This window comes from Uranotaenia lowii, chromosome 3 (genome assembly GCF_029784155.1).
Source record: "Uranotaenia lowii strain MFRU-FL chromosome 3, ASM2978415v1, whole genome shotgun sequence".
Lineage (NCBI taxonomy): Eukaryota > Metazoa > Arthropoda > Insecta > Diptera > Culicidae > Uranotaenia > Uranotaenia lowii.
The window spans coordinates 256,649,165-256,673,243 of record NC_073693.1 but is presented as its reverse complement, the minus strand read 5'-3'; the positions used below and the strand labels follow the sequence as shown (position 1 = coordinate 256,673,243).

Here is a 24,079-nt window from a genome sequence, read left to right as displayed (position 1 = left end):
AACTGGCAGCGTAGATGGGACGAGGATGAGTTGGGTCGGTGGTTCCACTCGATTATCCCAAAGGTAAGCCTTAAACCCTGGTTTAATAGATTGAACCTGACTCGGGATTTTATTCGTATATTTTCCCGTCTCATGTCCAATCATTATTCCATGAATGCGGTACTCTATCGTTTAAATATTGCTGGCAGCAATTTATGCGGATGTGGTCTAGGTTACCATGACATCGAGCATATTGTTTGGTCGTGTGAGGACCACCTATTCGCCAGAGCGAACTTTATAGATTCCCTTCGGGCCCGAGGAAAACCACCCGACGTTCCAGTGAGGGATGTATTAGGTATGATGGACTTGGCCTATATGTTCGAGATATACCTTTTCCTAAAAGCTATCGATCTTCGACTATAATTCTCTTTATTTTCATATTTCCCTTTCTATCTTTCTTTTTCTTCAAAAAAAAAAAAAAGTGAACTAGATCTAAGTACACAATTGTAATCAAACAAAACGAGTTTGGCTCCTTAAAGCCTAAAGGTATGAGCCGTTTCAAATAAATAATTTACAAAAAAAAAAAAAAAATGACTTCATCAAGTAAAAGTCTTTAAAAATCGATATGGGGGCTTTAAGATAATAAATTTCTAGGCAGTTTTTTCAGTGATACCAACAAAGCCACTACCAACTCTAAATTTTACAACTTTTTACCAAAAAAATGGTAAAACTTTATCGCTTATCGCTGAAATGAATCTCAGCTTTTAGGTTAATCAACAACGTAATTGTCGTCAAACATTTTCGCTCCAATTCTAGTAGCATAGAAAAACATTTTTTAGATTTTTTCGATTTTTAGTTGAAAAACAAAACATTTTTTATAATACCTTGTGCTAACCTGATTTCTCACTTATTTTTAAATCGGAATTTAGATTTTATATTGTTTATTCGATGGTGGAAATTTATTTAAGATTATTGTAACCCCGGACATGCTATGTCCTTAAAACTTAATTTTTACTATAATCGTTTAAGACATTTCATCTGTTGTTTTGTATAAATTATGCTTTTCAAATGCAGTTATTAAGTTTTACTTAAAATGTGCTCTGCTTTGAAGCAAGGCTGACACATTTTTAATATTTTCAAGCTGGTTTTGGAAAAAAACGTGTAAATTTCTTATAAAATTAAAAACATAAGATCTTACCAGGGGGGAGGGAGGGTTTCGAAAAATCTTACTTTTTCTTACCAGGGGGGGAGGGAGGGTTGAAAATTTCCAAAATCGTGCTTACGTAATTAGTGAACGGCCCCTTACATGATGCAACAGTTATTTGAAAATAAAATTTCGAATCATAAAATCGTTTATCATTTAATCTTGAAAATTATCAATAGCAGAATTTATAGCATTCCTTTAGCAGAACCGATTTACTTTATTTTCATCCAACACTTTCCGATTTGAGGGAAACCAAATAGCTCTTTGGATAAGGTAACAACACACAAAACTTTCGAGGCTCCACTTAGCAAAAATTAGCTGTTACTTTCCGTTAGCAAAAAAAAATTTTTACTATTGAGTTAGCAATTTCTCGTTTCATCCTGTTTTTTACTGAATTTGAGCGAAAAAATGTATTTGCTACTAGTTTCAGTATTTAAAGTAGCATGGACTCGAACACATTCTTCATTTTTTGCACCATTGACTCAAACCCTGGGTGTTTGTCGCGCGCTCGACTGTTTGACAGCTCTTTTTTTCTGTTGATGAAAAAATGTGTGCCCCCGAGTTGGAACTGTTGGAATGGTTTCGTTTGGTAAGAATAAATGAAATTTTTGAATATTATGACACTTTCCATTTCTAATTTCAGCTTTAATCGATAAATGGAACTTCCTCTTTCGCATTCGGGGAACAAAAACCGGTGAGCCCGTTTCCAAGCAGGAGATGATCAAGATGGAAGATACTGTTCGGTTATGTTTTTGGATTTTATTTATCCTTGTGTGCAAGCCCGGAATCAGACTGCAGTTGAAACGGTGCCGCAGGATTTATCACTGGAAACTGGCGCGGAAGCAAGGAATCGATTTTTTTTCGTAAAAGGAGGAGGAGCTGTTGGGTGCTTAATCGTTAATCCTGCGGAGAGCCACCAATAATTTTAGTGTCCGCTGAAGTGCCGTCAGACTTGGGAGCTGCATGGATCCGCTCAAGCATAGACAGCACACAAGGATCGATTTGGAATTTCTCAAGATTTCCCGGTAAGCTGAGCCATTCATGATTAATTCAGGGCTTTTATTTTTAGTTTCATTTTTTTCTTTTGGATTAATTGTAAAACTTCTAACAGTCAACAAATGTATTTTGTTTTATATATTATACAGCAATCATCCGGATTTGAGACTACGGTAATCGGAAAGGAATCCAAATGGCCACAACATTTGGACTAGTTTTGTAAGTTCTTTTTGGAGAATTAATTTATTTCACACTATGTACATGCTATTAACCCAAAAGGGCACTGTGAACTTTATTTCCGCTCCCTTGATAGGCGTTAACCAAATAAAACATTAAACATGTTGCTTCTTTTTATTGAAAAAATGTATTCATGTAGAGCAACAATTTACCGCTTTGAGAAAGTGAAAAATAATTTGAAAGAATTCATTCTATAACTCTTAAATATTTTCAGGTCTTTGAATCATCTATCCTTACCTGTGGAGAACGCAAGTCTTAGAATTGTTGTGATTGGCTGGATTATGGGTGAGTATCTTCGGTTTTCATTATCTTACGCATTGATCAGGTGGGCTCAAGGCTAAGAACTTTGAATCAGACAAAATTTTGTTTTATTTTGAAATTTGATTCTAAAAACTCTATCTTATCTGAAATCATTATCAATTCGATTCATTCGGATAGATTCGTATTATGAATTTTGTTGCCGAATTAAAAAGAAGGTTCTCTAATGAATTTAATAATGATAAGTTTTTCTTTTGATTGAATGTGTAGAACTATCAAATACTACTTTTTTTCAAATTTATATCATGTGATGTGGAAGGATTTTTAAAAATTACATAGGAATCTATTCTAAAACTTTAATCTAAATTATTATCTAATCAATAAGTCAACAGACATCAAATAAAATAAACAACGCTTAACAACGCTATTACCTATATTAAATTAAACTGGTATCTGAGTCTAAATCATAAAATGTTCTTAAATCGAAAATTTGAAACACAAATCTTATCCATAAATCCCAATCTTAATTTTGAATCTGAGGATTTAATTTTAATTTGCATTAGATTAACGATTTCGCACTACAAATGACAACCGCGTTCGGAGATCACATTTTTTTATAATACCTATTCATGAAGCTTTGAACTTATCTCTTTTTTAGCTTCTTCTTCGGATGCAGACATGCTATTTGAGGGGACAATCAATGCAAACATCCAACTTAAGGTGATTTGGCCGGCACTGGAACCCTTAGAAGAGCCTCGTTTTATGATCAAAGAAAGCAGAAGTGTTAAGCTAGAGTTCCGAATTTTACTGGTGAGGAAAACAGTGCGAAGAAAGGAGGTGGAAAATAAATAAAAACCAAAATAAATTGTTCTTTTTACTAAAAAGAAATACAATCCAATCATTGAAACCAACGTAACGGAAAAATTAAAAATTAACTCAAATTCTAGTATTTTTTTAAATAAAAAAAAAATGCTAACATTTTAGCAAACATTCATTTATTTACTTAAAAATTAGTAAAAAAATTAGCCTGGCCACTTTTCACTATTTTGCTACAATTTTAGCAAAAAAAAAATTGCTAAATTGATTGCTAACTTTCTAGCTGGTCAAATTTGAGCAAAATTTTGCTAAATTCCGGCCTCGAAAATTTTGTGTGAAGAATAAGGAGCAAGCAACATTCGGTTTAGGGTTTTGGTTGTTTGTCTCACCCTTTTAGATCCTTTCTATCATAACGGTCAATGAAAAGTTTTTCTTTTCGGAACATACGGATAGACCGAACTGTATTGTAATTTTATTTAAAAAAGTGTTTAGAATACAAATTAATTCATTGAATATACTCATATCATTGCTTTTTTCCGAAAACTCAATTTAAATATAATAAAATAAACTAAACCCCAGTACGGTTTAAAATCTTTTGATCTTTCGTTTACGATTAGCTTGTGCACATACACACACTTTTTTGCCATCTGATTTTTTATCTCTAACATCTGGCATCCCTGGACCCCCCACTACAGCCAGCTGTCAAAACTTTTTTCAATATGGCGGAATGGCGATTTGGCATATGAGATCACCATACTAGAGCCACCATGGTTCCAATCGAACCACAGAAAATAATATTTAAATAGGTTAAAATTTACCGAGATAGCAAGGTGAACGCTCGTGAAAGCCAAAAAGGTAAATTCTACCTCTTCGAGGTGAAACTCACCTCACAGCGAGGTAAAATTTACCTGAATCGAGGTTGGAAAAATTTACCGAGAAAAAAGGTAAATCTTACCTCGTAGCGAAGTGAAGTTCACCTGAATTGAGCTCAATAAAAAAGTATAATTCACCTAGAAAAAAGTTAAATCCAAATAAGGTAAAAATTACCTCGTAGCGAGGTGAAATTGACCTGGATTGAGCTAAACAAAACGGTAGGGGAGATGGGGGCATAATGGCCACCTTAAGGAAAACGGTTATTTAACCATATAAAATAGCTATAATATGGAGGTTACATTATTGTTTCGTGTTCAGACACTTGAAAAGCCTATTCCCTAATGGGCTGAAACGTGAAAAACTAGATGAAAACGTTAAAAAATGCATTTTAAAATTTTTTCCCAAAAGCTGAAAACCAGCCACTGTGGAGGCATAATGAGAACCCCCCCTGAGGCAGTATGAGCACCATTAATCAGAGCAAGATGTGCGTTTTTGCCGGGGAATCTAGCAGCGAATTCAATTCGATGAAGTCAGGTGAGTGGTAGATTCATCAAACAAAGCAATAACAAAATAATCTAGGTCTGTTTGTAGCATACAAACAATTCACGCACGCTCACACATTAAGTGCTTTGTTCGGAGGATGATGCTACTAGCCGTATAATGTAACAATAAAAAAATCGATCATGAATTGTGAATGGAAAAAGATCACCTCAAACAGAAATCTAACTCTAGTCTTTTGATTACCTCTCCGACACCTTACCAATAGGCTAAATTGTCGGATGAAAACTAGTCAAGGTGTGGCGCAATAAATCAATTTTAATTCGCTGCTAGATTCTACGGCAGAAAATGCTCAATATGCCTCGATAATATGGTGCTCTATATGCCCCTAGTCAACAAATTTAAGTAAAAACGTGTTTTAAAATTGATAAAAGTGAAAAATCAAAAATTTTATGATGGTAAAAATTGAGAAACAATGTGTACATCATGTTGCAGTGCGTACATTATAGATCAAGGTTATTTTAAGATCATAAGAGCTTATTTCGTGGTGCTCAAAAATTATAATATTTTCGTAACTTGAGAACCAAGCTAGTTTTTTTTAAATATCTCTGTAAAGATGATAAGGAGATTCCTTTTTTTGTGAAAAATTAATACTATAGGAAGTACGAAACAAATCCTCATGAAAATTTATTTAAGAAAATACGCACTTTCGTAGAAAAGCGTAGTTCTCATTATGCCTCGGGTGCTCGTTATGCCCTCATCTCCCCTACAATTAATCTTGAACAAAAGTAACTATTTGCCGAATCCATTTATTGAGGTTAAGCTGTTTTGTCGTTCAGAAGGGGAGTTTTGTTTCGTTATATCATTTTGTTGTGCTGGTTCTCATCCTAATACTTTGCTTTTGTTTCAGATCGGCCCAGCTTCAAGGTGTATTCCACGTCATCCTTCAGATATCATCCCGGAAAAGCCGGACCTGACTGGATTAGTCACCAATATGGTGCGAAAAAACGCGAAGCCGAATTGCCACGAGCCTGGCGACTTACTGGACTTACTGCAATGATTTTTTATTGCCGCCGACCGTGGCCTAGAGGATAGCGTTCAAGTCTTCTAAGCCAAAGGTCATGAGATCAAGTCTTGATCACGGCAAACATAGTACTCTTTCTGTGGGTTGGTGGTGTTATCATTAGTAAAATGCTAGCCATATATCCTTAAAAGATGTACGCTTAGTCTTAAGTAGAATTTAGATCTCTTCAAAGAAACATGAAGTTTCACTGAGATCCTATATGTGTGTGTTCGTTAAAAAAAAAAATAAATATAAAGAATAGTTCCTATTTATTTCAAATAAATATAAATTTTGAATGCATTTTGTTTTCATTTTTATTGAAGAAACCAACCAAACCAACTAGCATTTACCTTTTAAATCAGGGAATGGAAAAACGGTATTATTTACTATTTTGCTAGGTGAATGCGAAAAAGGTAAAATTTACCTCGAAAGAAAAAAATTACCTCGCAAAAAGGTAAATTCTAGCGTAACATTTCAAAAGGGCGAAACTACCAAATGTAAACAAATCGAGTTAACGGTTATTCCGGATGCACGCGGTTGCACTTTACCTATTAAACGCGGTTTCATCTTAAAATTACTTAAAACTTTCAAATAATTGATAAAATTCAATTGGGCGAAACTTCATGTTGATGCATTTTCGTTGGAACATGAAGTTACGCCTATTCAATATGGAGTGAATTTTTCTATCCGTGTAGGGCCAAAAGGCGTAACTGAGTTGACCGTGTGTAACAAAACGGCCTAATTAGTTTCTGCGTGTAGGACGAATGGGCGAAACTTCAAAACCAAAACAAAAACGGCCGATCAATTGGGCGAAACTTGCAGGCGTAACTGGAATCGAAAACAATAAAAGGGCGAAACTCGAAAATCTCTGAAATTAAGTGAAAAAAGTTAAAGTTCTTGATAACCATCGAACAATAACTGAATATAATGCACATTTTTTTATTTTGTTGGACAAAAAGTGGTCGATTTTTTAAATAGAATTTGAATAGGTGTTCCGAAATTTCAAACGCGTTTTTCTCGTTTCGAGCTAACTGCTAGTTTCGCCCTTATGAAATGTTACGCAAGAATTCTACCTTTTTTTTTTATTTTCCGTGAACTGTCAAAAGTCGTCCCAATCCAAGGTGTGTATATATATATATAGGAGGTGTACCGATAAATCGAATTCCCGATTCAGCCATTTTGGTTTGCGGACTGCGAACTTTCATGGAGTTTGTTAAGCAGCAGCAACCGACTCCGTCTGATTTTTCTCCCCGGGTCCCTCGAAACCACCGAAGTTGTAGTCGCTCATGCCACTGCCGGAGTCCACGGGGTACCAGTTCGTTCGCCGGGTTATTTTTAACGCTATACAGCCCGTTGTTGTCAAGTACCGGGCATAGGATACACCCATCGGGTAGCAACCGTTTGCACCGCTTACCATAGGAATTTTAACCAAGTAAATTTTTGCCTCGATTTCCAGCAAAAAAAATTGCTGGAAACGTTCAGCAATCCAAAATTTTGCTGGAAACCAACAATCTGTTTTTCTAATTGCTGGATTTTTCAGCATTCGGTTGTGTTCCTTTCTTTTTGGCTGAAAAATCAGCAATTGGTTTTCAAATTGCTGGACTTTCAAGCAATTGATCTAGTTTGCTGGAAAATCAGCAATCGATTTGTCAAATTGGAGTCTGTTTGTTTTCGTACGCTGAAGAGCAAGGTGAGACTGCATTTTACGAATTTTGTTTAGATTAATATAATTATTTTTATTTTCTTCTATATTCTAGCAAGTAGGTATCAAGTCAAGGGTAAGTTTTCATTGTACAGGTTGATATTCCATAAAAGATACTAATCAAAACTATTTTTACAGGAGGCGGATGATCAACATGATCAACACTTTGGCACAAAGCTGCCACTCCAGAGCCGGCGTTAGAAAGTTGTAGAAAAAGGGTTTTTTTTTGGAAATAAATAAATCCCTTATTGAAAATGGGAGAAAATAATTGTTTTTATTGCTTATTATATGCACAGCTAATATTAAATTTCAATGTTGAATTAAAATATAAATTTGATACTAAATACAGCCGGTTGTGTTGAAAGAAATAGCTGGTTTCCAGCAATCTGGATTGCTGATTTTCCAGCAATCTGGATTGCTGACTTTCCAGCAATTTGAATTGCTGGAATCCAGCATTAAGTTTTGCTGTTTTTTCCAGCAATTTAAATTGCTGGAAATTTTGCTGAAAAGTCAGCGGGACAAAAACCAGCAAAATTTGGCTGGTTTCCAGCAAAAAAAAAATTGCTGTGTAACTTCATTGGTTTCTACATGTTTTCGCAGCCGAATTTGCCTGAATATTGAGGTAATGGCAGAATGTGCATTCCGGATCCATCGGTCCCGCAGGACCGTAATTGCCAGGTGATGAGATTGAACAGTTTATGGCCGAGGTTGCATTTCTGAGCTCGAGTAGTTTCATTTCCATGGGAGCCTTTGGAACCGTCCTACGCCGTTTGGCCTAAAGTCATTTGGCATAACGTCGTTTGGCATTAAATCATTTGGCATAATGGTCATTTGGCATAATGGCCGTTTGGCATAATGGCTGTTTGGCATAATGGCCGTTTGGCATAAAAATATAAAAATTCATAAGGTAACATAAAATGTTGCTAGAAATTAAAATACATAAGTTTTTTTTTCAATTTACCGATTTTCCAGGTTTAATCAAATCCCTAGGAAGGCCCCGTATTTCTAGGTTTACCCAAAGCTAGGGACAATCCCATAGCTCGGCCCGCAACGCGAAGCGTAAGGACCATACTTCATTTTAGTTCGAACGCGAAGCGTGAGGAGGCTTACTCGAAAATTTGATCCATTATTTTAGGATGACCCCGTCTTTCAAAGTTTATTCAAAGCCCTAGGAAGGCCCCATGTTTGTAGGTTTACACAAAGCTAGGGACAATCCTCTAGCCCGGTTCGCAACGCGAAGCGTAAGGACCATACTTCATTTTAGTTCGAACGCGAAGCGTGAGGAGGCTTCCTCGAAATTTTGATCCATCATTTTATGCCAATTATGCCAAACGGTCATTATGCCAAAAGGCCGTTATGCCAAACGGCCATTATGCCAAACGGCTTTATGCCAAACAACTTTTATGCCAAACGGCTTTATGCCAAATGACTTTATGCCAATTGGTATACAATCGTTGGAACTGCTGCCGATCGTTCCCTTGTTGACTTTATCTTTACGCCCGCAAGCAATTTGATAAGCAAATTCATACGTTAGTGTTAGTGGGACTTTATGTTAGAACAAAAAAAGTAATTAAACCGTACTGTCTTAAAGATTCGTGTTTCTAATACCGTTTTTTTCACCTGGAGGCAAACCAGGGGCAACCTACACACAAAATTTCTGAGGCCGGAATTTAGCAAAATTTTGCTCAAATTTGACCAGCTAGAAACTTAGCAATCAATTTAGCAATTTTTTTTTTCTAAAATTTCAGCAAACGAGGGGAAAAGTTAGCCGCCGCAATTTTTACTCAAATTTTAAGCAAAAACCGGAGAAAAAGATTGCTGGGACCCGTAATTTCATGTTTTGTTATTTTTTCTATGGAAAATCAGGGGAATATTTGATTATTGAATAGAATACACAAATTACATTCACTTATAATTTATTTTTCACATTTTTTAAATTTTTTTCACACTTTTCGTTAAACGGAAGGTTCGATCCTCACACAAAATTTTCGAGGCCAGAATTTAGCAAAAATTTGCTCAAATTTGACCAGCTAGAAACTTAGCAAAAAAATTAGCAATATTTTTTAACTATAATTTTAGCAAACGAGAAAAAAAGATAGCCGCCGCAATTTTTACTCAATTTTTTAGCAAAAACCGGAAGAAAAGATCGCCCGGATCTGAAATTTCAAAATTTATTGTTTTTTCTCTGGAGAATCAGGGAGAACGTTTGATTATGAAATAGAATTCACAAATTTACTTCACTTTCAATTTATTTTTAATTTTTTTTTTTAATTTAATTTCACGTTCGATCAACGGAAATTCCGGTTCCAGCGGGCGAAACTTCAAGACATCTTCATCGACGAATGCACCAGAGTGTGTGCCGGATCCAGCTCGTTGAAATTCCAGCTGTGGTCCCCTTTATTTCTGGCCTGATGGGGGTTTTGTGTTGCAGTTGTAACCTGAAAGAAAAACAAACAATTTTGGATTTAAAAATCGGAAAATTTGTACAATTTATAATTCGCCCTTACCTGTACGCATCCGGTGTCGATTTGGTTAGTATTTTGTTGTTGACTTAGCCACCACTAGAACCATTAGCATCGAACTTTCGGAACCGCGCACAATCATGTCTGTTTGTTATTTTTCTGAAAAACCCGCGGCGGCTGTTGTCTGTGCACAAAGCGGCTAGAAAACCTTTGTTTTGCTAAAGTCAAGCAAAATGAACTTTCTAATTGCTAAAATCAAGTAAATTTAGCTTTTTGCTAACTCAACAGTAAAAAAATATTTTTGCTAACGGAAAGTAACAGCGAAATTTTGCTAAGTGGAGCCCCGAAAGTTTTGTGTGCTGGGAACGCACCTACTGGCGAGCAAAATGCCATGCCATCTTCATTAAAGAAAGCACCGGGGTGTTTTCCGGATGCAGCTCGTTGCAGTTCCAGTTGTGGTCCTTCTTCATTGCCGGACTGTTACGGGTTTCGTGTTGCACTTTCAACCTGGTTGGAAAAAAAACAAACACACAAATTTCAAATTAAAATATTGGAGAATCAAAACACTTTAAGATTGGACCTTACCTGTAAGCATCCGGTGTCGATTTAGCTACCGTTTCTCCGTGAAGTTGCTTACCAACAAAAACCACCAGCAACGAACATCCGGAACCGCACTTAATCGCGACAGCTTTTTAATTTTCTCCCTACTGGCGCGGCGGCTGGAGTCTGTGAACATAGCGGCTGCGAAACCTTCGTTTTACTAAAATCAAGTAAAATGACCTTTTTCATTACTAAAATCAAGTAAATTTAGCTTTTTGCTAACTCAACAGTAAAAAAATATTTTTGCTAATGGAAAGTAACAGCGAAATTTTGCTAAGTGGAGCCCCGAAAGTTTTGTGTGCACACAAAATTTTCGAGGCCGAAAATTAGCAAAATTTTGCTCAAATTTGACCAGCTTGAAACTTAGCAATCATTTTAGCAAATTTTTCGAACTAAAATTTTAGCAAACAAGAGAAAAATTTAGCCGCCGCAGTTTTTGCTCACTTCTTTTAGCAAAAAACCGGTAGAAAAGATCCTATTGGATTTGAAATTCAATATTTATTCTTTTTCCAGGAAATTTGGGGGAAATATCTGCTTATAAAATAGAATACAAAATTTTTTTCACATAATTTATTTGACACTTTTTTCAAATTTCAATTAACACTTCATGTACTTAAAAAACAAATCCGCACTTGTCCGCGGTAACTGACCATCCGCCAAGCGGAAAACCGATGCGGCCAGATCGGTTTCCTTTTCGTCGATCATCCTGATGGCAATGATGTCTGTTGTCGCCGGCAGCAGCAACCTGTAGAAAAAAACAAAGAATTTTTGAAATTTAAAACCGGATTTTCATTGGCCAAATCTGCTATTACCTGTCCGTTCCCGGTGTGAATTTATTCACCATCTCCATCACATGCAGCAAAGTTGACCTGGCTTCCATTCCGTCGTTGTCAGCCTAGTCTCCGCAGGTTCTGCCAGCATCTAATTTACTCAACCGCACTGATTCGCGTCGAACTATTTTTTTCTCGAAACCGGCGGCTGCTGTCTGAACGAAGCGGCTAGCTAGGCTGCTTTTTTACCAAAATCAAGCAAAATAATAACTTTGCTATCGCGTTAGTAAAACAACTCTTTTTGCTAATCGAAAGTAACACAGTATTTTTGCTAAGTGGAGCCTCGAAAGTTTTGTGTGTGTACACACAAAATTTTCGAGGCCGGAATTTAGCAAAATTTTGCTCAAATTTGACCAGCTAGAAACTTAGCAATAAATTTAGCAATATTTTTTAACTAAAATTTTAGCAAACGAGTACAAAAGTTAGCCGCCGCAGTTTTTACTCAAATTTCTAGCAAAAACCGGAGAAAATGATTGCCCGGATCCGTAATTTCATGTTTCTCTATTTTTTCTCTGGAGAATCAGGGGAATGTTTGAATATTGAATAAAATACACAAATTTCATTCACTTATAATTTATTTTTCACATTTTTTATGTTTTTTTCACACTTTTCCTATTCTGGGAACGCACCTACTGGCGAGCGAAATGCCATGCCACCTTCGACAAAGAAAGCACCGGGGTGTTTGCCGGATGCAGCTTGTTGAATTTCCAGTTGTGGTCCTTCTTCATTACCGGCCTGTGGCGCGCTTCATGTTGCAGTTTTATCCTGGTAGAAAAAAAAAACAAACACACAAATTAGAAATTGAGAAATTATAGAATCTGAACACTTTAAGATCAGACCTTACCCTGTAAGCATCCGGTGTCGATTCAGCTACCATTTCGTTGTGGAGTTTGCCACCACAAGAATTATCAGCAACGAACATCCGGAACCGCACTTAATCGCGACAGCTTTTTATTTTTCTCCCTACTGGCGCGGCGGCTGGTGTCTGTGAACAAAGCGGCTGAAAAACCTTCGTTTTACTAAAATCAAGTAAAATGACCTTTTTTATTACTAAAATCAAGTAAATTTAGCTTTTTGCTAACTCATCAGTAAAAAAATATTTTTGCTAACGGGAAGTAACAGCGAAATTTTGCTAAGTGGAGCCCCGAAAGTTTTGTGTGTACACACAAAAATTTCGGGGCTCCACTTAGCAAAATTTCGCTGTTACTTTCCGTTAGCAAAAATATTTTTTTACTGTTGAGTTAGCAAAAAGTTGAATTTACTTGATTTTAGTAATACAAAAGGTCATTTTACTTGATTTTAGTAAAACAAAGGTTTTTCAGCCGCTTTGTTCACAGACACCAGCCGCCGCGCCAATTTGGAGGAAAATAAAAAGCTGTCGCGATTAAGAGCGGTTCCGGTTGTTCGTTGCTGGTGGTTCTTGTGGTGGCCAACTCCACGACTAAATGGTATCTGAATCGACACCGGATGCTTACAGGTAAGGTCCGATCTTAAAATGTTCAGATTGTCCAATTTTTAAATTTAAAATTTGTGTGTTTGTTTTTTTTTACCAGGTTAAAACTGCAACACGAAACCCGCAACGGCAATAAAGAAGGACCACAACTGGAAACGAGCTGCATCCGGCAAACACCCCGGTGCTGTACCTTTGATGAAGATGGCATGGGATTTCGCTAGCCAGTAGGTGCGTTCCCTGAATCGGAATTTCCGTTTTACAAAAAGTGTGATTTTTTTTAAATGTTAAAAATAAATTATAAGTGAATGAAATTTGTGTATTCTACTCAATAATCAAACATTCCCCTGATTCTCCATAGAAAAAATAACAAAACATTAAATTACGGATCCGGGCAATCTTTTTCTCCGGTTTTTGCTAAAAATTTGAGTAAAAACAGTGGCGGCTAACTTTTTTTCTCGTTTGCTAAAATTTTAGTTAAAAAATATTGCTAAATTGATTGCTAAGTTTCTAGCTGGTCAAATTTGAGCAAAATTTTGCTAAATTCCGGCCTCGAAAATTTTGTGTGTAGGTTCGCTCTAACTGCTGTCATCGTGCTCATTTATTGCTCTAGACACTCTTTATCACGATAATGCAATGAATTATCTCATTAAATGCAAAAAAATTAAACATATTTGAAAGTGAAAAGAGTCTTTCAATACAGTAGTTTTCCACTAAGTCAAAAAAGTAACAAATTTCATTTAAAAACACCAACAAATTTGTTTTTGTTGATGATATGTATGTTACATTTATGCAGCGGTGTGTAGACTCGCTTCGGAAAGAATCATTCGGCTGATTTTTTCCGAGTTTAACTTGTTGTGTGCAGATTGATTTTATCTTCGTTCCAATCATGACGCGATTGCACACAAAACGAAGAGAACATTTCCGAATTGATGTTTTCCATGCCTCGCAGGAATAAAATCATACCAACGAAACAACAGAACGAAGCTTATATACCGTACACGAATGCTCACGAGCGATCGTTGCCCGACGGACCGAGTTAACATTCCTCGCACCCTTCTCTCGCTCGTTTCCCGTTCCCTTGTATCTATCAATTTAAGCCACGCCCCCATGCGTTGTCCGATTGATGTGTTCGGCTGCCGAACGAAAAAGATTTTTTTTTAATTCGCAGAACTGTTCGTTTGCTTCGCTGATGTTTCCCCCCCCCGATTGCTGTTTACTCCTGCCGAGTTTACCCGAAGCTTACTTCCTGATGCTTTCCGAGTTGAACTTTAGATAGCATCATTGCAGATTAAGTTTAACGAAATAAAATCGTTCTGCAAAGAAGGGCAAAGTGCGAGTATGTAGACTCGCGATTTTAACATCTCTGCATTTATGATAATAATAGCTGATCTCGAACTTCGTTCCGCTTGCAACTAAAAATGTGATAAAATAAGGTAGTATGCCGTTATTTTAAATATTACATCATTAATGCAAAAATGCTACTTTACCTCATTTTTCGGAGTATTTACAACTTCTACGAAAAAAAAAGTCTGGATGTAGACAGTCCAAATCATTACCAATCCACGCCAGAGTTTTGAATTTTGCTGTTCTCAGTTTGTGATAATCTTAAAACGTACTTTTATCCGACTCGTACTTTTACCACTGATCACACTGACATGACACTTAGAACAAAAATTCAACCATTTTCTGTCTAATTTTATAGGTTCGCAATACCGACGGCAGGTGGCGAACCTGAAAAATGTGACAAAAAATGCCCTGTAGGAAAAATGTACCTGTTTGTCCGACTTTATCGTAGAAATTGCCTGTTTTTTTTAAAGTTGGGTGGCATTTCCTAATTGGGATAGCATTTCTTCAAATCGATCGATACGCACTCTGGAATCGACTGTTGGAAAAATTATCCAGAAAACGAAATCGATTGTCCATCAGTATGATCAGTGCTTTTACCCCACCTTACTCTAATGCTTTTCAAATAAATAAAATAATAATACTCACTCCTTGCACTGAATAAAAAAAATACCTTTGCAGTAAGAGTATCCTTATCAAGAAGTTGAAAACACTCACATCCATAAACGACGTAACTGTTTCTGTCCATAACCCATCCCAGCCAACAATTTGGTAGGTATATCAAAAGATATACGTTCATCTATGTCGACAATAATCATCGTATATTACGTTAGAAAAAAGCATATACCTACCAAAAGTGGAGGCGATATACATACATGTTTTCGTTATTTTGTGATTTACGACTTCGACAACATCATGTATGATGTTACTACGATGTCGGAAATACTTTGGTACTTTATGTCGCACTGACGGCATGTTGTACGTTACATTATCGGAATCGCTTCATTCACATTTACGATGATGGGACGATTGGCAGTTCCAATCACACTTTATGTGATGTGTGTTTTACCCTTTTACGACTTGAAGCGATCTGATGATAAATTGACGATTTAAGTCACCGTTTATGAGAAGTGTTTTACAGTCTAATACGATGTTCAGAGATTTAAACATCGATTGGCAACTTAAGTCACACTCTATAGGAGGTGTTCTGTACTCTTGTGCGATGTGAAATAATTTGACATTCGATTGATTGTTTAAGAGACACTTTATGCGAAGTGTGGTTTAATCTTGTACGATGTGGAGCCTAAAACGATTTTGCGAACCTCTGTATGTAGCATGTTATGTGTAGTATTGTGATTAAAATACGATACTCACCAAAATTTCAAATGACTGCATTTTTTCGATATTCGGATAAAAAATAATAAATGCAAAGTAATCAAATTATTTATTCATTTTTATTTCATTGAGTGCACGGGAACCAAAACGAAAACATCGGAGATAGTTTAGAACGTGTCGCCCAATCTATCACGGATTTTCTTCTTGCGGACCGAGGCGATTCCCGGGGCGGCACATTTGTGAGCGGTATTGCGGCCGGTTGGCCATGAACCGACGGATTCGCGTAGCGGTATTCGCGAACGCACTCGATACACTTAGGTCGATAGCTTCCACAGCGACGAAATCGAGGTCTGTTATGTAAAGAAATGGAAGAAACGAAGAAAATAAAATAATTTAATTTTGACAGCACACCACATCCACAATAGTTTTCGATAAGATTCTTACCTTCAATTCCGGATGCTTCCCGGCAATATCATCTGACGCATTTATTTTCATGCAACAGGACCATCGTAAGCTTCCGTTGTGTTTGCATCTTTCGTCATCCTTCGAAGAAAAGGGACTTTCTTTGCTACTTAAACTGCCGCTTTTCAAGACAAGTCCTTAATTCCGAATGCAGCAACCTAAGCCAGATTCTGATAAAGCAAGCAGCTGTCGGATGGAAGCAGATAGCAACAGTTATGAGCACCGACCGGCTACAGCTCCCGGTGTAAAATTGCCCCGGTGTAAGTGCTGGAATAAAAATCCTGTTAGTTACTTTTTTTTTTAAAATCGCCTGAAATATTCTACCAAATTACCTGTCAGCTGGTTGATTGTAGTATTGGCACTCGGCATGTTAAGTCCCACAAAGCTTGATGGTATCTTTCGGATGGAAATGATTTGCAAATCGGTGCAAATCATCCTTTCCCGAACCCGAACAACGACCGAAAAAGTGGAAAACAAACAAACACTTTGTGCGATAGGTGTGTTCAACAAAACTCAATCGAAACCAATTGAAATGGATTGACAGCTGATCAGCTGTTTTTCCAATTGACTTCGATCGGTTTCTATCAGGCTGCTGAATGAACAGCCAGACACTAATACTAATGCGCTTAGTTGTTGTCAAAGCTGTATGTTATTCTGCTGTCAAAAAAATTGAATGGAAGAAAAAAGCATTTCCTTCACGGAAGATTTCGGAATTGCATCGACGAAAACCGTTTTCGATAATAAATAATATTCTTTTGACTTAGTTCTCGGTTTATTTTGTGTTTTTAATGTTAGCAACAGATGTAACTGGATCAGCGAAGTTGGTCGGATAAAAAAGCGAACCCCCTACCCCCGCTATGAGATTCTCCCGACGTTAATCATTTGATGTTGAAAAAAAAGTAGGTTTTTGAATTCTGTATGTGGTTTTATATTATTTTATTATGTTGTTTGTTTTTTTTTTTGTTTTTAAGGTTTCTGATGTACCGGAAGCAGCTGCGAGCTGATCCGCTTGGCCGAACAACCTCATTGGATACGATTCCGGATACGATCTCGAAACATATTTCTACCGAGTAGGATATCGATCTACCCAGTGAGCTGAGACCTGATCGACGAAGAAAATTTTGAACAGAGAGTTACCAATTATCAAAACTATTTTAAAAAACGTTTATTTTGAATATACAATCTCAATAAAGCCCATTAGAGTAGAAATGCGTCAACTTTAACAGGAAAGAAAATATCCCAATCGAAAACGCAAATGTATATTAGGTAGATTAAAGAATTGTGTTAATATGAGCTATTTTTATAGGGACAATTTTAATAAACAAATATATCACGAATCGTTTCACTCTAGGTTTTTTTATATCATGGTATCATTTCTCAGCGTTCCCTCCATGTAAGAGTAAAAAATGAATCCATTATGAGAAAAAACTAAACATGTTATCATGATATTTAGATAAAATACGGTAAATGGATTTTGTACTTTATTTGATATCTTATCATATTTTACAATTTTTACAAATTCTTTCATTTTGAACAAATTCTTTCATTTTCTGTGGTGAGTCTTGAATTATTGTCACTTCCAATTTCCTGCTGTTCCTGGGTGTTTTTTTCTTAAGCGGTTCAACTCCCAATGCACAACCTTCAATTTTTCGGTGGCACCGATGTGAAGGGTTAAAACGGCGTAGAATCCGGATTAACCTGGATGGGGCCGACGGTCAGATGTATGGTTACTAACCAATGGTTAGCATCCAGTCCAAATTTGCATCGCAATGCTTGCAAAACTGCAGCAATTGCATCGACAGGTACCACCAACGCAGCGAAACCAACACAGCACCGACCGATACCACCAGCACCGCACCACCGACTCACACGGACCCTCCTGATACTACTTTGATTTTCACGGCATTTGTCCTTGTTCCGTATTTAATTCCGCTGACACCACACCACTGACACTGCACCACCGGCACAGCGCCACCGGTTTACAGCATCACTGACTCAGCTCAACGTGGCACATCACCACTAACTCAGCACCCGACAAAGAACACCGCACCGAATGAAACCACTTTAATTTATTCAGAAGATTATCCACAACAAACCCAATCAGCTGTATTTTGACATTACAAAACTGCATTTGTGTTAGTGCGATAGAAACCGATAGAAACGAATCCTGCTCTCGGGCTTGATCCATTTCGATTGGTTTCGATCGATTTCGATTGGCTTCATTGAACGTCAATTGGATTAGTTTCGATCACAACATTGGCTGAGTGAACAACAATTTACCAATCGAAATCGATTGAAACCGATTTCAATTGGCTGTTGAACGGGCTTGATGATGATTGCACGGTCAAACGCTACTACTCATTATGTGACACTTAACGACATTGATTTGTACCTTTATGTGATGATCGTTTGCAATACACAAAAGAGATGATAATCGAAGCTTATGTGAGATTCTTTACGATTATATCTGTAATAAAGTGCGATTTCGATACCAAAGGAATTTAAGAACGAATAAAATGTAACTTAGAAATCTTACACGATTGTTGTAGGATTTCAACTGACATCGGTCGTATTAAATACGACTTCATTCAACATATCGTAACTAAATCGTATTTCATTTGGTTCTAACGTCTTCTACGATGAATATACAATATTGTCGAATGTTAAGTGTACACATTTACGAATCCGATTTGAGTTACACCAATATAAGAGTTTGACGATGATTTCTTTTACGATTTCATGTTGGCTGGGATTCTTCAACTAGCTCGTTTATACGTTTCATTTCCACATAAATGTCGCGCAAACGGTGGCTGGTTTATAAGAATGAGCTTTTTTCGTTGCATTGGTGTAGTTGCCTATCATCTACATTTGACAAATGCGACTACATGCGCAAATATTTTCATCCCAATATAAAATACAATAACGTGAATATCACAGAAACAGTGAACAGGTAATATGGACTACTTCTTTCGCCGACACATTCGCAAAGTTTGATACCTGAAATCGATTGTCCGTCCCTGAAAACTTCATTCCAATCCGCTATAAAACATGGATCATCTTAAATCTGGACACATTAAGGGTCTATCTTGGAGCTATGTAAACGAAATAAAAATGGTTTTGTACTCAAAATGTATGGTTTTTATTGCACTTTAAAGGAAAAATGTTTTAAAAAATAAAGTCTGCTTCATTTAATATTGGAACAAATTCTTTTGCTCATTGTGGCGCTCCTAGTGGACGGATTTGGAAACTTTTTTCACCCACGTGTCGGGAAATTCATTACCTTTCACCATGTATTTATGTCATAACACCAAACGATAGCATTTTGTAAACAACCGCCATGGAAGCCGAACGGAGAGATCAAATTGTGCACAGTTTTCTTGAAAATCCATTGTTGTCGGCATCGAAGCTAGCTAAACAGCTTAAAATGCCCAGAAATACCGTATGGCGTGTTATCAAGCAGTACAAGGAAACATTGACGACAGCTTGGAAGCCGCATTCGAAGCGTCGGAGTGGAACTGTCGACCGGAAACTGCGTGGGAAAGTCATCAAGGCCGTCAAGAGGAATCCCAATCTTTCAGACCGCGATTTGGCCAATAAGTTCCAGGCCGCTCACAGTACGGTGCGACGAATTCGTCTCCGGGAAGGAATAAGGTCATTCCGAGCCAGCAAACAGCCAAATCGGACGCTGAAGCAGAACAATGTGGCCAGAATCCGTGCTCGAAAGCTGTACGACCAAGTGCTGACCAAGTGCTCACTGACAAGACAATGACATCAGAAGTCTACAAAAAGGAGTACCTACAGAAACGGATTCTGCCGTTTATTCGTGCCCACGACCGTCCAGTAATGTTTTGGCCGGACCTCGCAAGCTGCCATTACAGCAAAACGGTTATGGAATGGTACGCAACGAACGGGGTCAGCGTAATACCGAAGGACCTCAACCCCCCAAACTGCCCCCAGTTCCGGCCGATAGAGAAATACTGGGCAATCACGAAGCGGAGGCTTAAGGCAAAGGGAAAACTTGTTAGGAACATGACTCAAATGAAGAACTGGTGGAATCAAATCGCCAAAACGGTGGACGAAAAGGGTGTGCGCCGCCTAATGTGCCGTATTACGGGAAAAGTACGAGAATTTCTTCGAAACAGCAATGAATAATTTTTTTTTTTTATGAAAGAGTAAAGAAAATGCTACATTTGTATGAAAAACAAATTATGAATTCGATAATAAATGACTGAACTACACGCAATTGTTTGTGTTCCAATATTAAATGAAGCAGACTTTATTCCGATGTTGTTTTGATGAAATTTCGAACTTTTCGTCGAGTACATCTTCATCTCTGTTGCATCCCGAGTCGTCCTACCATTCTTCTTCATCTTCTGCTTGACAATTGCCCAAAATTTATCAATAGGTCGGAATTGAGGGCAGTTGGGTGGGTTGATGTCCTTTTCGACAAAATCCATCCGTTGTCCCGATTCCACCGTAGTACCTCTTGTAGTACCCTTGTAGTGGCAGCTTGCCAAATCTGGCGAAAACTTTACTGGTCCTTTGTGGGATCTAATGTGCGGAAAAAATGGTCTTGTTTTTCACAGAAACCGGGGTTTTTCGTCCGCAGCTGCAAATACCTTACCAGATCAAACACTTTCTTGTACAGTTATCGGCAAAAACGAATTTGAACTGGCGGGGACATCACCCCGACCAGTGGCTTTGTAAAATTTTTAGCCAGGAAGCCGCTTAAAATCCATCTTCACGTACGTTTCGTCATCCATGAGGATGCATCCGTTGTACGTCGTACTTCTACATTCTCCTTCAATGTCCGGTTCGGTTGCTAACTGGCCCGATAAGATCGTATTCCTTCGCGCAGAAGAATCCTTCTGAAGGAGCACCGGTCGGCATTGAATTTCTTGGCGATGTTATAGTCCGACTGCCCTGGGTTTACCTTGATCGTTCTCAACACCTTCAAATGCTGTTTCCGATCCTTAGGTCCACTATAACGCTTGGTATGAACCTGCCGATCGATAGTATGCATCTCACGGAAACGTTTGAGAACGCTGCACACGGTCGATTTGATAGAGGAAACATTTCCGAACAAAGTACTTTCAAAACATTCTAGATTCGACAACTAAGAGCGCTATGGTATAAGAAATAGTGCGTCAAGATTTAAGAAGATCCATGCTCTATAATAACATAAATACAGGAAAAACAGTGAAGAGTTCATGTGGACTACCCCTTTGACGGACCCTTATACAAAATTCGATACTGGAATTTGATTGTCCGTCCCTGACATAATCCGTGTCCAAAATTTCTTCTCAATCCGTTTCAATCCAATCTACAATAACGTCGAAATCACTAAACAGTATGTGTGTTGTACACACAACGAAAAAAATCTGTAAAATTACATCACGTATGATGTAAATAAAAAGAAGCATCATATATGACGGAATTTTCAGTGTGTGTTGAATTTTACACGCCTGTAAAATTTTAGAGACGTGTAATTTAAAAGTCATGTAATTTTGAAAACCACTGAATTTAGGAAAAAAATCTTATTGGATTTTTTTGGTTTACATTATAGTTACTTTTAGGAACGCCAAAGCCAATTTAATAGCGGATTTTCATCTCTAAAATAAAATCAATTTGGTTTTAATAAAAATCATTTATTTGTTAAAAATCCGATTCTATGAACACTACAATTATCTGTATAGGCATTAGAATCTATAAAACATGGGAAATCTAAATAATTTTTATCCGAAAATGTTTGCATAGTTCGTCAGCAACTCTTCCGGATTACCAGCTTCGAAGGACAATTATGTACAGGATGACGCTCCCAGAGTTGCATCCTGTGAGTCCGCTGCCGTAGCGCCGCAAAGAATTCAATGAATCAACAGTATCCACTAACTAACAAACGTGAAAACTTCTTCAAAGCAACTTTCGACTAATTGCTTTGATGCACGACTTGACGCAACACTTTGTTTACTTTTGTTTGTGCCAGTTTTGACAGGCTGTATTTTTACATGATATAGGGGCCGTTCACTAATTACGTAAGCACGATTTTGGAATTTTTTAACCCCCCCTCCCCCCCCTGGTAAGACAAAGTAAGATTTTTCAAAACCCCCCCCTCCCCCCTTGTAAGATCTTACGTTTTTTTATTATTTTAGAAATTGACAGGTTTTTTTTCAAAAATAGCTTGAAAATATTAAAAATGTGACATACATGCTTCAAAGCAAAGCACTTTTTAAGTAAAATTAAAAAACTGTATTTGAAAAGCACAATCTATACAAAACAACAGATGAAATGTTGAATAAAGAAAACATTATTCAAGACGTAGCTTGTTGGGGGTAACAATAATTTTCAATAAATTTCCACAATCGAATAAACAATATAAAATCTAAATTCCAATTTAAAAAAGAGAGATCAGGTTAGCACAAGGTTCCTTAAAAAAATGTTATGTTTTTCTAAAAATCTTTTTTTAAATATTCATTCTATACCACCAGAATGGGGGCAAAAATGTTTAACGACAATCACGTTGTCAACTAACCTAAAAGCTCAGACTCATTCAGCGGTAAGCGATAAAGTTTAAGAATTTTTTTTGGTAAATCGTTTGTAAAATTTAAAGTTGATAGTGTCTATATCTGTAAAAACTGTCTAGAAATTCATTATTTAAAGCGCCTTATATTGATTTTTAAAGATTTTTTCTGGATGAAGTCATTTTCAGAATATGATGGATTCAAATCGTGGTTTAACAACGCGCCATTTTCCTTTTTGTTTCCATAAATATCTCAATTAAAAAGATTGTTATGACAGAAAGCGAAAAGCGACGATCTTTTTTAATAATGTGATTCAGTGTTTTTGATGGCATGTTGGTTTGAATTGGTTTCCTATAAATGTATATAGAACCTGCATTCTTTTTTTATTATTTCAAAGACATTAAAAAATAAATAACATAACATCAAAGTGAACCAACAAATAGGTAGTGAGTAAAAAAACCTGGTTTCGTATGGCTGTGATGAATTTTTAATGTAACATTTCTTACGTAAGATTTTTGGTAACCCCCCCTACCCCCCTAGTAAGAGATCGTAAGCAAATGTGAAACCCCCCCACCTATGTGCTTACGTAATTAGTGAACAGCCCCATATTGCGTTCAGTGTAAAGTAATATCCATTTAATTAAAATTCAATGTCCATATAATATTCCACGTCATGTAATTTCAAGAAAATGGGCATTCAGTGCTGTTGAGAATTTTGTGTGACCAAATAAATTAGTAAAATTACATCACATATGATGTATCGAAAAAGAAGCATCATATATGATGGAATTTCCAGTGCGAGTTGAATATTACTCGATTGTAAACTTCAACAGACGTGTATAATTTGAAGACATGTAAAATATTAAAGACGTGTAATATTCAATTCGAACTGAAAATTCCGTCATATGTGATGCTTCTTTTTATTTACATCATTTTTTTTTTAACAATTCTTTATTTGAAACGGCTCATACCTTTAGGCTTTAAGGAGCCAAAATCGATTTTGTTGTTTACAATTGTTTTCTTAACTTAACACTTTGTGAGAGGAGAAAGGAAGATAGAAAGGGAAATATGAAAATAAAAAAGAAATTATAGACGAAGATCGATAGCTTTTAGAAAAAGGTAGATTTCGAACATGTAGTCCAAATCTAGCACAGCTAGTACATCTCTAACTGGAACATTAGGTGGTTTTCCTCGGGCCCTAAGGGAGTCTATTAAATTCGTTCTGGCGACAAGATGGACCTCACACGACCAAACAATATGCTCGATGTCATGGTAACCTTGGCCGCAACTACACAAATTGCTGCCAGCAATGTCAAAACGATAGAGTACCGCGTCTAAGGAACAATGATTGGACATGAGACGGGAAAATATACGAATAAAATCCCGACTCAAGTTCAATCTATTGAACCATGGTTTAAGGCTTACCTTTGGGATAATCGAGTGGAGCCAC

At 37.0% G+C, this 24,079-nt stretch overlaps 3 long non-coding RNA genes across 4 annotated transcripts; 1 reads left to right on the top strand and 2 right to left on the bottom strand.

Annotated features, from left to right (window-relative positions):
• Window positions 1-1,598: 1,598 nt before the first annotated feature.
• On the top strand, window positions 1,599-3,587 carry LOC129758050 (uncharacterized). Its single transcript, XR_008739876.1, has 5 exons — window positions 1,599-1,772; window positions 1,827-2,208; window positions 2,329-2,398; window positions 2,631-2,701; window positions 3,333-3,587. It is a non-coding gene; the product is annotated as an uncharacterized LOC129758050 (long non-coding RNA).
• A 5,989-nt stretch (window positions 3,588-9,576) lies between these two features.
• LOC129757686 (uncharacterized) lies at window positions 9,577-11,004 on the bottom strand. Of its 2 annotated transcripts, XR_008739765.1 has the most exons (4): window positions 10,917-11,004; window positions 10,674-10,848; window positions 10,134-10,595; window positions 9,577-10,064 (listed from the first exon to the last, which is right to left on the bottom strand). It is a non-coding gene; the product is annotated as an uncharacterized LOC129757686 (long non-coding RNA). The 2 variants fall into 2 exon arrangements; XR_008739764.1 differs by having other exon boundaries at window positions 10,674-10,968.
• Window positions 11,005-12,075: 1,071 nt separating this feature from the next.
• Window positions 12,076-12,652, bottom strand: LOC129750590 (uncharacterized). The gene is made up of 2 exons (XR_008738427.1): window positions 12,363-12,652; window positions 12,076-12,283 (listed from the first exon to the last, which is right to left on the bottom strand). It is a non-coding gene; the product is annotated as an uncharacterized LOC129750590 (long non-coding RNA).
• Between the last annotated feature and the right edge of the window lie 11,427 nt (window positions 12,653-24,079).